General features: G+C 43.3%; 1 long non-coding RNA gene across 2 annotated transcripts; it reads right to left on the minus strand.

The window, feature by feature from the left end:
• Positions 1–9,418: 9,418 nt before the first annotated feature.
• LOC129784321 (uncharacterized) lies at positions 9,419–12,709 on the minus strand. 2 transcript variants are annotated; one of them, XR_008746900.1, is made up of 3 exons: positions 12,489–12,709; positions 10,685–10,790; positions 9,419–9,749 (listed from the first exon to the last, which is right to left on the minus strand). It is a non-coding gene; the product is annotated as an uncharacterized LOC129784321 (long non-coding RNA). The 2 variants fall into 2 exon arrangements; XR_008746899.1 differs by having other exon boundaries at positions 12,324–12,709.
• Positions 12,710–16,572: the final 3,863 nt, after the last annotated feature.

Consider the following 16,572-nt stretch of genomic DNA (forward strand, 5'->3'; position numbering starts at 1 on the left):
GTTGAGACTGACAGCTGTTACTGGGGTTCATACACCTCCACTACTTTTATTACTTGTGCTAGCTAGTTAAAGCAAACCTAGTTCGGACACTCCCCTAGCCCTTCTGGCTACGCTATTTCTGATACAAGCCAGGATGCTATTGGCCTTCTTGGCTACGTCGGCACACTGCCAGCTCATATTCATCAATTCAATAATTCTTGCAATTATTTTTTGGTTCTGTAGGACAATACTGAAGCTCACACTTGAAAGTTACTATTTTAAATAGAAGATTCTCTCAACAATAGAGCTGTGTAATTCCATCCAAAAGAAACTGGTCCTGATTTAACAATTTTAAGGGGGAGGGGGCAGGAATACACAGAGCAAATGCCACAGAACTCTTCACAGAAATCACCAAGACTTCAAGCCCTGAAAAGTCTTATTTACATCCTTACCTCCATCCACCTTAGTCCTAATGTCCCACTTCATGTGAAATCACAATGACTATGCTGCAATGGGCCAGCTTTTGCATGTTGGAGTCTAAAAGTGACATTTGGCAGAACTGTGAAATACACCTCTGATTTCATCAGATCTTCTCCCCTTGACTGCCCAATATTTAATTATAAATTTTAATTCACAAAATTACACCTAACCAGTTATATTTTTTTTTGGTAACACTCACATATAGACCAAGTTCAAGCAGAAAGGGATGTATGTCTGTTCTGCCTTCCCATTCTCAGTTGCCATCTACAAGTCATAATCTGTAATGATGAACTAGAACAAAAAGTTACTGCTGCAATGGAAGCATCAACGAACAAGGATTTACACAAAATCATTTGAATAATGGTAGAGCAGATTTCAAGTTTTAGCTGGACACAGCATAGAGATGTGACTTACTGGCAGTCTTTGTGAGTTAAAAATTGAGAAACACAAGGCTGGTGAAAAAGGATGAGGAAACATATTGCCCCAAAATGTCTCGGGATGCTGCAGCTCCTCGAAATTCCATCTTGCTGACACCAGTCCAAATGCTAGATTAAATACAAGGCTCCGATACAAGCCAGCACAATGGCGCTACCTGAGAGCAGAGCAGCACCCAAAGTTAAGTCAGAGCCCTGCAGTAGATAGATGGAATCCTTATGGAGGCAGTGGGAAGAGCTAGGTCTCAGGATAAACCAGAATGCCTGGCCAAAGCTGGAGACAACCCAGGCCTAACCAATCTAACCCAGGCCCTAACCAAGTAAGACACGGATCTTAAACCCTGCCTTCACCTGGACTCCGTGCTGTAGGCCAAGGCCTTGCTTCCATCTGCCATCCACAACTCAGAATCACCTCCCAAGGGCCCAATGCGCCCATTCTTTATATATATATTTATATATATATAGCACGCCTATCACAATATTCTTTCAGCAGATGAGTGGGACTCCTTCCAAATGGTCTGAAGGGAAAAACGGGCAAGAAGCTGAGGTCTCCCATCTCTAAAGGCGCTAACCTGACACCCAGGACAGCTGCTCTGCAGGCGAGCAGCCTTGCCCTTCACTTGCTGCAGAAAATATACAGCAAAGAAGTGAACCATAGCAAGCGAGAGCGAGTGGAGCCATGGCTGGCACTAATGTGGAGAAATCAGAAGATTCTTGAGGTCTTTGGTCTTTAGTATTTTTCAACAACTGTGTTTGCAGGAACAATTCACATTAAACCAAGCATACAGAGTTTATGACTTACTTATGCTACAGCCTTAGAAATCACAAGCCTCCACACAGAAACCTCCCATTCAAAAACATCTTCACCATACTTGACAAAAGCTTACGCCTTTACAGATCCCTAATTTAACATGCAAATGCCCACATCAGCAGCAGATAACATGGTTTAAGAAGTTGCTAGTACTGACTTGGTCTCTGTAATTGATCATATGCATGTTTATCTGGTGAGGTAAAATGTGTTAAACTGAATACCCATCACAAGGCTTTTGCCATCAGAAAACTGATGCAGCACACTACCACTCATGGTAGCCCAGCTTGTTTTAACTGAACTTCTTTAAACTTCATAAACTGATCAGATTTCAGTCAATGGAGAAAGCACTGTTATGTCTGTATCTCCAATATGCTGTTAAATATTTATTCCAATTAGAAATTGTTTGTGCATTGAGTAAAGGAACGAGGGAGATAACATTTACAAGTTTGAAGAAACACTGAGATAGGTCAAAATCAGAAAAAAACTAAAAAAAAACCCCACCACCAAATACCCACCAAAACTGTAACATTTTTTTAATTGGACGATGATTAAAAGTAAAACTGCAGAGAAGCAAAGAAAAAAAACAGAGAAACAAAACTGGAAAAGGTGGAATATCTAAAAGGAGAAAAAGCAACTGACAACAGGCTCAGGCTCTGAAATTAAAGGACTTGCAATTTCTTTGCATTCTCAGGAGCCAGCAAGATGCAAAGCTGTAGGAGGTGATGTCAGAATTTTATCTGTCCCTGGCCACTGAGCTCAGCAGAGACCTGATAACCAGGTTTTTGTTTTACTTTGGGCTCTGCCTTCCATTTTATAGAAGGTATTCGTAAGAATTCATAACCTTATTTGTGAGGAACACAGACTTCATACAACTGAAATCTGAGTCAGGGACAGCATGTGACTTTCCTTTTGACTTCAGAATTATTATTATTTTTATTATAGAGCATATAACCACCTCAATTATCAGGAACACTAAGAACCATCCAGATAAAAACTAACAAGTACAATCAACTATTTGTAAAGCGTTAGAGAATAACTACAGAGCCAGCCACTCTCCCCAAAACAAAGAGAAATACAAGTCTAGTTGATATTAAAAAGGAAAAAAAAAAAGGTGCATACGCAGAAGTTTCATAATACTGAAATATAGAACCTGTCTTCTCAGAGGATTTTGCATTAGAAAAGTGTAACTGCAATACTTTACAAAGAACTGATTTCATTTAATTAAAAAAAAATAAATATATATACAGCAGTGCCCACTTCCTGAGATAACACTGGCATAAATACTGCTTGAGAAGTGTGTTATGGCTGGTGAATTCTCTTACCTATTTAAGACCATGTGTTATGGTTTAAAGTATGGGTTTAAATAGATAGGAAAGTCTAACCCTCTGAGTAAATTACCAGCAAAGTTCTGTTCCATGGTGTCTGGAACTAAATTACTTTTAGAAAAGGAAAACCCAAAACTTACTGTCACCTGTGCTGACCAAAATTTCCTTGAATGTCAGACTGCCAGTGGTTCAGCTTCATTACCTAACTACATTAATTACCAAATAAAAAGAACAAGATTTTTCTTACACTTTTTTTTTTCCTTTGGTATCATATCCCATTATAGGAAATCAGAATGGAAAAAAATTACTCTTAAAAGAATGTTTTGAAATTGATGAACACATAGGAAAACTCTAAAGAGCATTCAAGGAAATCATTAAAATAGCTGAACTAATGAGAGGACTAATTCTTCTCCCTCCTCCATTCTTGAGAGAGGGGGGATGTGTCGGGAGTGTTTGGTGGGATACATAATTAACCCTTTCTTTCAAACTGGCTCTATTGCCTAACTTTTGTAATTTAAAAAACATTGTATGATCTCTTTCTGTATGATTTATCTTTTTATTTCAGAACCAGGGTTCCACAAGAACCCAAGACAACTAATTTTCCTAGGTTAGAGTTAACCTTTGTATGTACCCCAACACCCATTCCTGTAACTCCTTACAGGGTGTAGCACCGTGTTTGCACTGATTCTGTACCTCGTTCACACAAGCTCATAAGCCTTACCACTGGGAGACTCTCATTTCATTTGTTACTGGGCTGGATGACTACATAATTCTCGCTTCATAACCTCCACATCCTTTTAATATTTAAATGTCATTTTCATGTCTAACAGCCAAGTTATCCTTTATTCTTAATAATGAATTTTCTCCAAGTCCTTATTTAGTCCAAGTCTAATATAGCTTTGGTCCTTGTATCTTTGGATAAGGAAAGAACCTATGTGTAATCTCACCATATTTATAGGGGAACAGATTCCACCTTCCATGTTCATGACTCAAAAACTGTATTTTTCATTTTATTATATAGGTAAGCCTATCCCCAGCTCTTCCAGTTTATTTTTGCTTTTAGGTTTTTAATTCAGTCCATCTGAAGATAAACTGCAAGGAGTAACAAATGCCCAACTTACTCTGAGCAAGCACAGAATTAAAGACGACTGCTGACACCTTAGAACAAACAATCTCAACTCCCTTGTATAGGCACTAAACTTCATGTATCAACATGGTATAATGAGGACTGGTACAGTCTTCAAAGAAAACTAACTTTTTTTTCCTTCGGGAAGTTATTAGGCCCAAGAAAAGAATTCATCCTCCTCAACACATTTTCTTCACCAATAATTTGGTTATGCATCTGGAGTGGCATATGGTCAGCATTTTCTTTAGGGTACTGCAATTTGTCTTCATTTTACATACTAATAACCAAAGATACATCTATTCCCATATTGTGTCTTTAGCATAAGCTGAGTGCAGGTCTGGGAAGGAGCACTAGAACAAGGAAGGCTTGCAAGGATGCAGGTCAAGATCCCTCCCCAGCCTTCAGGGACTAGGCTTTGTGTTTTTCTAAGCAAGAGGTGATGCTTTTGCACTGAAAGCCCACACCTACATACATTTTTAGTATGTATAGCAGCTCACAGTTACACTACACACTATGAAAAAAATACAACCTCTTACTACATCTGAATCTGTCACTTGGTAATTTTACTTGATCCCCTCTGGGTCTTGTACTACGAAAGGCAGTTAATGAGCACTCCCTGTTCATTTTTTCCATTACGCTCCTATACAGATTGTTATCATTTTCATCTTTAGCTATTTCTTTGCCAGGCTGAAGATTCTCAATCTATTTAATTGCTCTTTATCATCATTGCCACCCATTTCCAGTTCTATTATCCCTCCTTTTCCTCCCCTCACTCTTCCTTTATATATGGGGATCAGAACTGCACCCAGAGATCAAGATAAAAGCACAAGCTGTTTATACACTGGCATAGAAGACTTCTGTTATGTTGGCCATTCTTCCCTATTTTTATTTTCTTCCTGACCAGTCCTAAGCACAACCAATGCTTCAATTTACCATGGTAAGCAGTCTACACCGTCACTTCCTTTGGTGCTAGTAGTTAACAGTCTCAATAACAGCAGGATTGTTCTCTCCTACATGCATTACTTCATAGTATCAGCAGCAAGCTTCATCCCCAGTTACTAAAAATCACAAGATGCCTCTTTGGCTCTTCATAATTAGCTTTCATTTTTGCTACCCTAATTAAGTTAGAATCACTCCGCACTCACTCTTCCAGATCACCAATACATACACCGACTAGCGTTAAACCTAGCACAGATGGTACGCAACGCCACCGGTGATGTCCGCCCCCCTGCGAAAATAGGTCATTTATTCCTACCCCATCTTTTAACCAACAATCAGTCTAGAAGAGACTTTTCCTCTTATGTCAGAGCAGTTTCATTTTGGTCAGCACCTTTGGTGAGTACATCTCAAAAGACTTTCTGAAACCCAAGTGTACTGCATCAGCCAGATCACACTTACTCACAACCTCAACAGTGTTTTCAAAGAACTCTACCAGACCTGTGAGGCTGTTCTCTTTCTTGGTATTGCATTTGTCCATGAATCCCTTAGTTTTCTTCACTATATTTACCAGCAAATTGGCTGGTATAAATGCCAGTTATACTTGACTTGTTCTTTCCTATAGGCTTTCTGGAAGCCTTTTTAAAAATTGGCATCACCTTTGGCACTTACAACTTCACTGCTACCCCAGCAGTACTGTGCTGTTAAACACAATTACCTGTTCAGCAATTTTACACTGAGAGGTCCTCTAGAGCAGGGGTCTGGCGCGTGGATGAAGTGGCAGGCAGTCATCTGCAGCTGCTTGGTTTCCCCCCCAGCCCCTGGTGGGGGGGGGCACGGGGGATTCTGTAAATACAGGGGCCGGATTGAGGACCCTGGGGGGCCGTATCCTGCCCACAGGCCATAGTTTGAGGACCCCTGTTCCAGAGGATGTGGGCACATCCAGAATTTGCTGTAACTCATGTGTATAATTTTGTTCTTAAAAAAAAAAACAACTGTCCCAGCATCACTTCGATTTGGAACAGGTGCCTCAATAGGACCTTGTGCTTCTCTCCCCACAGAGGAGAGATTTTTGTTTGGAAATCCAAGCTCCTGCACAGTGAACTCAAGTATCTCATACCCTTCCAGCTCCAGTGCAATATTCTTTGAGCTCATTGAGATCTTAGTTATCTATCAGCCCAATGGCCCTCCCATTTCTGATGTTTTTGAAAGAGTACTTATGACAAGCTTCTATGCCTTTTACAAATAACATCAGGCTTTAGCTTGTTTTACTGTACATTTAATGTTTAATTTGCCTGATTTTCACCTTTCTGGGGGGGAGGGGCCACACATCAGGTTTTGAAGGATATCTTTCTGTTCCTTACAGCCTGCTCAACAAAGCTAACTGTTTTTAAAATCTTTTTCAAGGGTCAGAGAAGCAGTTGTTAGGGGACATGCATTTGTTCTGAGTCTCTCCACGCTGGCTGCAAGCATTTTACTTTTTTGACTGTTCCTCCTAGCAGGCTTTCCACAGAAACCATAGTACGTTCTGATAGCTACCTTCTTTATGATAGACCTATACGGTAAATAGCTTACTTTACAACTAAGCATTCAGTCCCTCCACCTTATCTTCTAGTATTTGCATAGAAACATTGCTATTTTGGTCTGATTGCCTATTCTTCTGTTTTCCTGCCTGAACTGGACCTAACTTTTCAGGCAGTTTTTCCTTGTTTTCTACATGACCTTCATCAACTTCTTCCATATGTACAGCAATATTATGGACTTCAATCCCAGTGCCTGTGTCATCTTGCCCCACGTGCCCTTTCTGCTTGTCGTTATGCAGGGTATTGAGATTACAGTGCAGACTGATGCTGCAGAAGGCTAAGAATAAAGACCTCTATCTAGCAACTCAGGGGTTGCTTCCAGCACTATTTTAGTAGCCTTCTACATTACCAGCACTTCTCTACCCGCTTCTTAAAAGATAATCTAGGCTCCTTCTGTTGTAAGCCACCTTGGCATGTAGTTGGAGAGTTACTATATGCTCCCTTCCAGCATCATAAATCTGGTTAGTTGCACTCCACCTAGTTAAGCGGAATGCAACTCCACCAGGGGATATTCTTCTATCATCTAGAATCAACACCATGCAATGGCATTCCTAGAACAGGATAGTTGGTCATTGCCAGAGAGCAACGTCTCATCTACAGAATGTAATTTCAGGATAACTTCTCCTCTAGTTTCATGTCCTCCTACGCTAGGCCTTACTTCTCATAGAAGCCCAGTGGCAGCCTGCCTAGAGAGAGCAGTGGGACTACTGCCTGGAGATTTACTTTACACATTTACTAATTAACATTATTTTCCTTACACATACACTTAGCATGTTGTGACTTTCCCAAGAGTCCACTTCAGTTATAGTAATACACAGTGGACATCTTGCAGTGCTATAACTATCCCTTCAGTTTGACAGCTGTATTAATACTGTTGGGAGTAACAAAACGCTACTCCTTTCTAAGTGGAGATCTGATATCAACCTCTAGACTGATAAGCCAAAGCATCTAAGCTAAATAGCCTCACACAGACTCTGTTTTAGACTGCGCTGAGAATAAGCCTATCTGAAACCTTCACTTGGTGCCTCCTCCTCCGGAGACCGATTCAGACCATCCTCATCTTCCTAATAGACATTTTAATGGTTTTCTAAAAATCTGCCTTTGATATTGGACTGGCTCGTGCCTGTTAACGTTTCACAAAATAAATAATTTTTCAAAAAAATCTTTCTCTGCCTTCCATTCAGCATTGTTAATCCATGGACCTAGCACATTCTCCAGGTTCCCACAAACCATTATCAAGACAATCCTACAGAACCATTATGGAGTGAGAAAGTTTATTTTTCTTTTGTAAAACCCTGGTATAATTAACAGACATTTCCAATAACTGCCAGGCAATCATGATTTATAATCTAACAGATTACAGCCATCTTTATGATAGCATGAAATGACTGTGCAAGCCCTTAAACACAGCTTTCTTAGGACAACAGAACACAACCATCCACAACTTTCAGTTCAAAACAGAAGCACGAGACAGTTTTCTGAGATGCAGCATCTGATGCACTGTTAAAGGGAGCTGTACTTAGAAACACATCCTGCATCAAATCAAAGCAGTATTCTGTATAACTCAAGAGTTGCTGATTCAAAATGGGACCTTACACATTTAGATTGCAAATTTAGATTTCTTACTATGAATTCTACTTTCAGTTACACCAAGTCTGCTATATTTTATTAGTTATAATGTACACAACTTTTCAACACAAAAGAAGTCTTGAGGGTTTCCCACACACACACTGATGTACTTATAGGCAAGATGGTTAAATATTTGCATTTTATTGTAAAGGATAACTTTTACTATACAGTAAAAAAATTCAATACTAACTGATTCATAAAACAGGCCTGATTTTTCAGTTGATTGAAGATGGTTCTTCTTCCCTTTCCACCATCAAATCTAAAGTAACACAGCGTGGTGCAAATACATTACATACTTCGTAATCTCCAGTAATGGCAGGGAAACTCATCATAAATGCCAAATGGTATGAATCACCTTCTGAACACATAACTGCTATACATTGCAAAAGGCGCTTTAACAAGTAGTTTCTTTCATTTATGTCAATACTTCACAATTAGCACAGAGAGGTATCTGTAAATTGAACTCTTGAGCATCACACTGCTTAGCTGGCAGGGTTTTTTATTTAGTATTTTCAACACATGAAGTAAAGGAAGACCCCATGAAAATTTTGTACTAATGTGTTAGCACAAACTAATGAACTCAATGTTCAATAAAGCCACAAGCATATGTTGACTTGTACTACACAAACAGTCGAATTGACTTTACCAGGGCTATTAATGTAAGTTCTTAAAAGTATACTTAACTGTTTTGCTCAGTGAAAGATAAGAATAAAAGAACTACGCTGCTGTATAGAAATTGACGCTTATGCTGTTTTCTCCCTAGGCACATCTGAGTGGGTCCTCACTCAGAAGTAACAGGCAAAATTGGAAGAGCTCTCCCCCTTAGAACAGCCCTGAAGATCTAGATCTATCCACTTTATTTCTTTTAATTGAAGTTAAGAGCTGTGATAGGTCTTCAGGATACTCTATCCAAGGCACATGGTATTTTCAAAGCATTATGATGGCACCCACAAACCCCACTCAAGAGATCAGGGTCTTACTAACCACCAACAGATACACAGCCTCTCTACCAAGAGCTTACAGTTTCAGGGCTTGGGTGCCCACAAAGCTATACCTGAAGTATAGTTTACTGGATAGTTTTGTTTGTTTGTTGGGGGGGGGGGGGGGGGGGGGGGGCTGTTTGGATTTTGGTGGTTTGGTTGTTGGGGGTTGTTTTTTTTAAACAACAGGTATCAAAAAACCACATTTTATTTGGCATCTTGAGATTCTGGAATCCAAGCTACTATATTTTAACAGTTTATCAGTTACAGCTGGTCAGTTATACCAGATGGGATGTATGCTCTTAGCCCATTCTAACAGTGAAATAAATCATTCTTTCTGCAACTAATATTGCAGCTGGGTATAACAAGAAGTGTGCCCAAGGCCAGTTACTGCAGGGCAGCTGACAGAAGGCGACTTGGTCATCTGTTGACATTTGTGGCATAACCACGTTCTCTCAGAAGCAATCTAAAGGTTTAGACAAAAAGCCATCTTAGACTAGAAAAAGAACAGCCATATGCAAGAGTAAATATATTCATAAACACAGTAATAATTCCACTTTGACACTTCTTACCAGGATAACTTCCCACTCATCAGTTCTAAAAAATCCTCAAGCTCCAGAGCTCCGAGTTTGTCCCAGCCTCAAAGGCTTTCCAGGAATCTTGGAATTCAGACCCACGGTTTAATTTCTACAGGCTCTGCACACCGACGTAAACATACAAGAAAGGCTTTGCCTCACTCTAGCCTTGCTAATTAATGAGAAAAATTAATTACTAAGGTAATCTAGTATTTCCCTTTGCTTTGAAATATGGGAGCTAATCATGAGCTCTTATTATGTACTGCTTATTTTTACTTTTCTTAAATAGAGAAAAGTGTGGTAACTTTGTATTTTATCTTAACAATATTTAACCCTTAACAATGTATATGCATCACCGCTGGACAGTTATGTGAAATGACATCATAATTCTGTAATTCTCCTCGTGCTTTTGATTCTTCAGTACTCACAAAAGTAGTACTGGTAAGACATCCAGACAAGAAAATCCTTGTGTTTATCTAAAGTTTCTCCATTTGAAGTATATTCAGGCCTATAACTGCTGCTAGATTTATCAATATGAGATCTATTTATTTAAAGGGCAAAAAAAAAAACCCTTCATGCAACTTACTGCTGATTCTTTAATCATCAAAATAAACGGGAAAATCCCACCTCTCCTTGCATACTGCTTTCAAATTATTTTTGCTCCTTTTAGTAATCAAATATAGACTTTTCCATGACATTTTGATTAGGCTCTTACTGTGAATACATTAAGTGATAATTGATCCAAAAATACCTATGGAGCCAGGAACATCAGACTACAGCAAATACTGGGAGCACCATAGGCAGTTGTATGAATCACTTCACATACCTGTGGTTTTCCAGGTTCCTGTGCTTAGTCATGAGTACACTCTTCATTTTCTCGTACACAGAATATTATTTCTGCCAATTTTTGTTCTTGGCTTCTACACTGCCACCTGTAGTCATACAAGAGAAATTAACCATATTTTATGCTGCAAATCCTATTACCACAGTGTTTCAGCTCACTTGTTTTTTCTATACAACCATTCCAAAGCCCTTTGTAAAAGGTGTGTTAAGATACTCAGAGTTATTTGTCATTTTCCCTTTAATAAATTTCAGGAATAAAGAAAAAACCCACAATCTCAACCCAATTTAATGCAAGAGAACATTTAAAACTCTTGAAGACCGATAAGGGCTTTATGGATTTTTATGTTATCCTTGTTGCTTAGTGGACACATCATAACCTTGGCACAGCAGGGTGAATTCCAAGTGGCAATACTAAACCATCTGCACTTAATTACTTTGTAAATACAAAAACCCCTAATTTGATCGGTTCTTCCAGCTGAAAAATGAACATAGTTTTACCGAAACGTGATTTCCATGCTAGGCTTCATTAATTTATGTAGGTTTTAAGGAAATGCATGCACACACAAAAAAGCTAGCATTTGGAAGAAGATCTTACAGAACTAAAAGCCATCTTGAAACTTCTTCATACAATGAAAACCACTCAATTTATTCCAGGCTTTCTGCACTTTGAGCAACGTGCCACAGATTCTGCCAAATGAACCGTTTACACCAAAGTAAGACCTAAACACACAGTACCCTGAGCCCTCACGTTAACCCTTTCCTGAAAATAGGAAAAAATAAAAGATTCAAGGCTTCCTGGAAAAAGCCAAGCGTTCTGGTTTTCAGAGCAGGGGTTTCACCGAATAGCGAAGTTTCGGAGTACAGGCTCTGGGGGAACAGCGGCTTTCGCGTGCACACGCGCTCCCCCGTGTTCCAGCGCAGCACTGCTCACGCCACCCCGACAGCGGCCGCCCGGGCTCCCGTTACGCCGCCCGGCCCGGCGCTCCCGGGTCACTCACGGGCAGCAACTCACTCGCGTCCCCTCGCCGCGGCCGGCGCACGGGTGACCACGGCCGCCCGGGGACCCGCGCCCCGGCGCTGCCCTACGTCAACAGCAACCGCAGCCACAACCAGAAATCTCAAACTAGAATAGAAACCTAAATTAAACGCGATTTCCCAAGAACAAGTTGCTCTTAAAAAATAAAAATGTTAATAAATAAAACCCGAAGCGCCGGTGAGGCTGCGGGCGCCCCGAAGCACACGTCCAGGTAACCCTCTCGCCCTGCCACGGCGCCGCCACCGCCGGTCACCCCCGGCCGGGGCGGCACCCGCGGGGGCCCCCCCACCCGCCAGCGGCCGCTCAGGTGCGCACCGGGCGCCGCCCCGATACCGGCGTCCGCGGCCACCCGCCGCCGCGGTTCCACAAGCACCGCACCCCCGACGCGCCTCACCCCGGCCAGCCCTCACCCCGCCAAGCCCCTGACGCTCCGCACCCCGCAGCCCCGTGAAGCCCCCCGCCCCAGCCCCACACGGGAGCCCCCAGGGGAGGTGCCTCCCGCCGGGACGGTGCCGGAGGCGGGGGGCCACCGCTAAACCGCCGGGCCGAGGGTCCGAGCTGCGGAGAGCGGGCGCTGCCCACCCACCTGCGCTCGCCGGGCTCCTCACGCCGCCGGCCGGTGCCGCAGGATGAGGCGGCAGCGGCTCCTCCTCACCAAGCGCGGCTCCCGCCCTCCCGCCCGCCGCCGCCGCGCAGCCCAGGGGAGCCGCGCGTCCCGGGCGCCGCCGCGCCGCCCGCCCGGGATTCCTACCGGAGGGCGGGCAGGCAGGAGGAGGCTCGTCGCTCGGCACAGCCTCCCGCTCATTCTCCGGCACCCTCCCTCCCAGGCACGTTTCTGCCGGTGCCGCCGCACGGCGCCCCAGCGGACCCGCAGCGCGCACCTTCCGCCTCCCGGCCCCCTTCCCTTTTTATCGCGGGGCCGGGGCTCCCGCCGCGCGGGGGCCAGCGCCGCCCGGCATTCGCGCCGCTGCCTGCCCACGTCCGGCCCGCCCCCGCCGCCGCCGCCGCCGCGCTCGCACACGCTCGCTCGCTCCACCCGCCCGCCCCCCGCCAGCCCACCTGTCCGCGCCCCGCCGCCGCGGCCCACGCAACCGCCCGCCCACGCGCCGCCCACGCGCCCGCCGGCAGCGCCCCGCCGCCGGCCCCGGCCCCGGCCCCGGCCCCCCTCACCGCAGCGGCCCCGGGCGGGGGGGAGCGGGGCGGCGCGGCCTCCGGCGGCGCGGGGCTCTGCGGCTCCCGCCGAAAACCGAAGGGAGGCGGCGGGGCGGCCAGAGCGGCGGCGCCCCCGCGGTGGCCGGCGTGGGCCGCGCTGCGGCAGCGGGGCCGGCTCCCACCTGCGTGCCGGGCTGCCGGGCGCCGGGGTCTTGCCGCAGCCCCGGCCGGGAGGCGTCGGGGAGGCGCTTCGGGAGCGCCGGGTGTCGGCCGGCTCCGCCGCCGCGGCAAGCCGCGTCCTCCTGGCCCGCTACACGGAACTGAGACGCTGAGGAACATGCTGGAAGCGCGGCTCCTGATGGCTCGCTGACAGCCGGTGGTGAGAGATGACCTCGCTGGAGGGGGTCGGCTACCAAAAAATTTCTTTGCAGTGCTTACAGATTTTGGGAAAGCAGCCGGTAAATGCATAAAAGTGTCAGGGAAATGCCTGTCTTGCCGCTAGAACTGCAGCTGAACTTGGGGCTGCGTGCGCTGTGTACGTCCCAGCTCCCGCACTAATGGGGGAGCGGCCCGTCCCTTGCTAACAGGTCTCTCATTTGCTGTCTTTTGCCTGATGCCTTTGCATTTTCAAAACAAATGATGTGTTTAAATTCTGAGGTTTGTATCTTTTTGTTCAAATGGGTTTCCCTGTCATACTGACATTAAAAGAACGTGCTGGCACCATCCAGTAGCCCAACCAAGCTAGAAGAGGGTTGGGAGGAGATGAGTGCATTGATGAGGTGTCATACTAACTGATACTGTTCTCCAATTTGTATAATAAAAATCTGTTACGTTCATTCTTTTCACGGTGATAGATTCCACTTTAGCTACGACAATCTCTACCTTTCCCAAACATTTAATTACAATTCTATATTTTGGGACACAACCTTTTCAAGCTAAGCCAGAAATCCATGAGGCCATGTTATAAACTCTGCTGTCATGCTGCAGTCTAGTGATACTAAGAAGTAAGCTACAAAAATAAAATCACTTGCCTTTTTCTAGTCTTCCACAGAATTGAGGCTACTTTCAGTTCCTCTTCTTAGGTCTCATAAGCGAGACACCAGACTATCTGAATATTTAATGACCAGTAAACCAGAAGTCTGAATGTAGTAAAAGTAGCAAGCATAGCACGCATTCTTTAATAGCAACATAGGCAGGTACTTCTCTGAAAAAAGCTTAAACAATTTAATATCATAAAATTAATAAACATGAATTCTATATAAGCACTTCGCAAACTATTCATAATGTAAAAAGATCAAAATCAAACAAAGCTTTCACCAAAAACGTGTGAATAAACCTGCAGAGACGAGGATAAAAATTGGTACAGGCATTTGGAAAAAGCATTTTGACTCTACTCCAACCAAGAAAACAACTCCAGTCGTTCACTCCAAACCCCAGCAACCCAGTGGCACCAGTAATTCAGAAGACAATGCGAACATGGGAAATTTGGGTGCCGTACCTCTGCTTACAAAGGCAATTGTTACAGATACAGCACAAGATTTTACATCTAAGAAGTAATAAAGAATATTTTATTTCTAGATTATTTTATCTCTAGATTGATTGTTTATCCTCTTTCTCTCTGAGCATATAATACATGATATGCATTAAAAAATACGATAGCTTTTCCTGTTTTGCATCCTCAACTAAATTTTTATTAAATGTAACCAGCAGATATCAGAGCATCACCCTGAAAGTCCATAGTTACCTACAGTAAGGTCTGCCAATGACTTCAAGGACCAGCTTGTCCAACTGTGTCTCTTCAAACAGTACATCAGCAATAGAGACCACATTGACATGCCAGCAGTCTAGAAAAATTCAGTAATTTTCCACTAATTCCTCCATAAACATATTGTTTTGTCTGCAGGTGTCTTTCCTATAACTATTACAATTATATTAAACTCTAGCAGAAAGTTCTTGTCTTTGTCACTGAAGCACGTCCGCTGCACAGGCTGTTCCCTTTACCAAAAAAAGTCATCACTCCTTTCAGGTCTTACATAATGCTGCTCTTAAATCTAGCCCATATCAGGAGAAATGCTCTCTTTATTGTGATTTTCAAACCAAGAAAACAAGCGTTTGGTCACTTCACAATTAACTATTAATCAAATGCCATCATATTTGCCTTGAGTTTTGTGAGATGCAGAAAATTGGATCAGTCACGTGCAGACTCTCTTCTCTGCCCCTCCACCCCACCCCACCCCCCCATCCCCGTCCTCTTTCCCACCCACCTCCCAGACAGCTTGGCTTTTTTTTTTTTTTTTTTTCCCCAGCAATTCAGGTTTGTAAGAATAAATTCCATTGTTACAATGATTCAGAGATAAACCAAAAGCCAAGTGAAATATTGTTCTCCCAAATCTGACAGGAAAACTTATAGGATGGAAACACCCAGAAGATAAAACCCACTTCTTTTATAATATGCTCCAAAAAGCATTACTTGTCACTTTCCCCTTGCTCCCAGAATATATACAGCAACTGCTGGGTTGCTGTAGTACTGAAAATTTCCAGTGTTCCAGATGATGAGCTGTGACTCAGTACTCCTACTGATATACCTCAACAAACCATCCATTTGCTCTATGTGGTGGTAAATCATCTCTCGCTTTCCTTCCACCAGAACTTATTAAACACCATCTTGCGTCTGTGCGTCTAATCTACCACACCATGTTCTACCTCATCCATCTGAGACCAGATCAGGTAAAAGATTTTCTACTCTAGCATTTTTCTAGACCAGTTTTTTATTTCAGTTGCTACCCAAGTGTGCTTATACCTCCGAGAACATGGGCTATGCAGGTCATCACCTTAAAGGCTGCTTTCTCCACCGTCCAGCCTGGACCACACTTCTGTTTTTTGGCTAAACAAGGCTGAGTGGTTGGCACAGAGCTCTTTCACTTTGTGTCAAGGTAGCCTCTAGAAACTACTTCTGGGAAAAGTATGTTTTTTTCTCTACATGCAAAATCCCTTTGAAGGCTCAGCAAGGTTTGAGGTGACGAAGCAAATTTTGATCCATTTATAATCAAAAAAATTATTTCAGTCTATGCTATGGAAACCAGAATTTGGCATAATAAAGCCAACAGCTGGTTGAGGAAGAATAGCAGTGGGGGCTGTTTGATGTTTGCAGATGAACATGCACAATCAAAGATGCAGTTAGGATAGCACATGATGGTTCTGAGCAGTAGTAAGGAGTTAAAACACTCTGGTAAGTACATTTACCAAGAAAATATTTTCTTACAGGAAAGCCATTTCATTTATTGCCCATAGTAGCTGCAAAAAAAGTCATATAAAACATTTAACATGCAAAAATATTATGCTAATGAGAAGTCTTTGTTAAATAGCCCTTATGAACTATGCATTGCAAAATGCATTGCAAGCAGCTGGAAAGTTACCCTAACTTCAGGCACACTCCTCTTGCTTCAGTTTGTTAGGTACAGTGAAAACCAACACAGTGCAATGAGGGTGCTTTAACAACTTGGACCATTGTGAAGGCTCTGCAGCATTCCCTGCACATTCCCTGGACATCAGAGACAAAGGAAAAATGGGCAGAGCTGTGGCAATCAAGGTTAAAAATGCTGTTCTAGTTAAAACTATTAATATAGCATTAACATCTGCTTAGAAGCATTCATTTGTCAGTAAGCACTGAAATTCACCCCTGA

This window comes from Falco peregrinus, chromosome 4, assembly GCF_023634155.1.
Source record: "Falco peregrinus isolate bFalPer1 chromosome 4, bFalPer1.pri, whole genome shotgun sequence".
In the NCBI taxonomy this organism is placed as follows: Eukaryota; Metazoa; Chordata; class Aves; order Falconiformes; family Falconidae; genus Falco; species Falco peregrinus.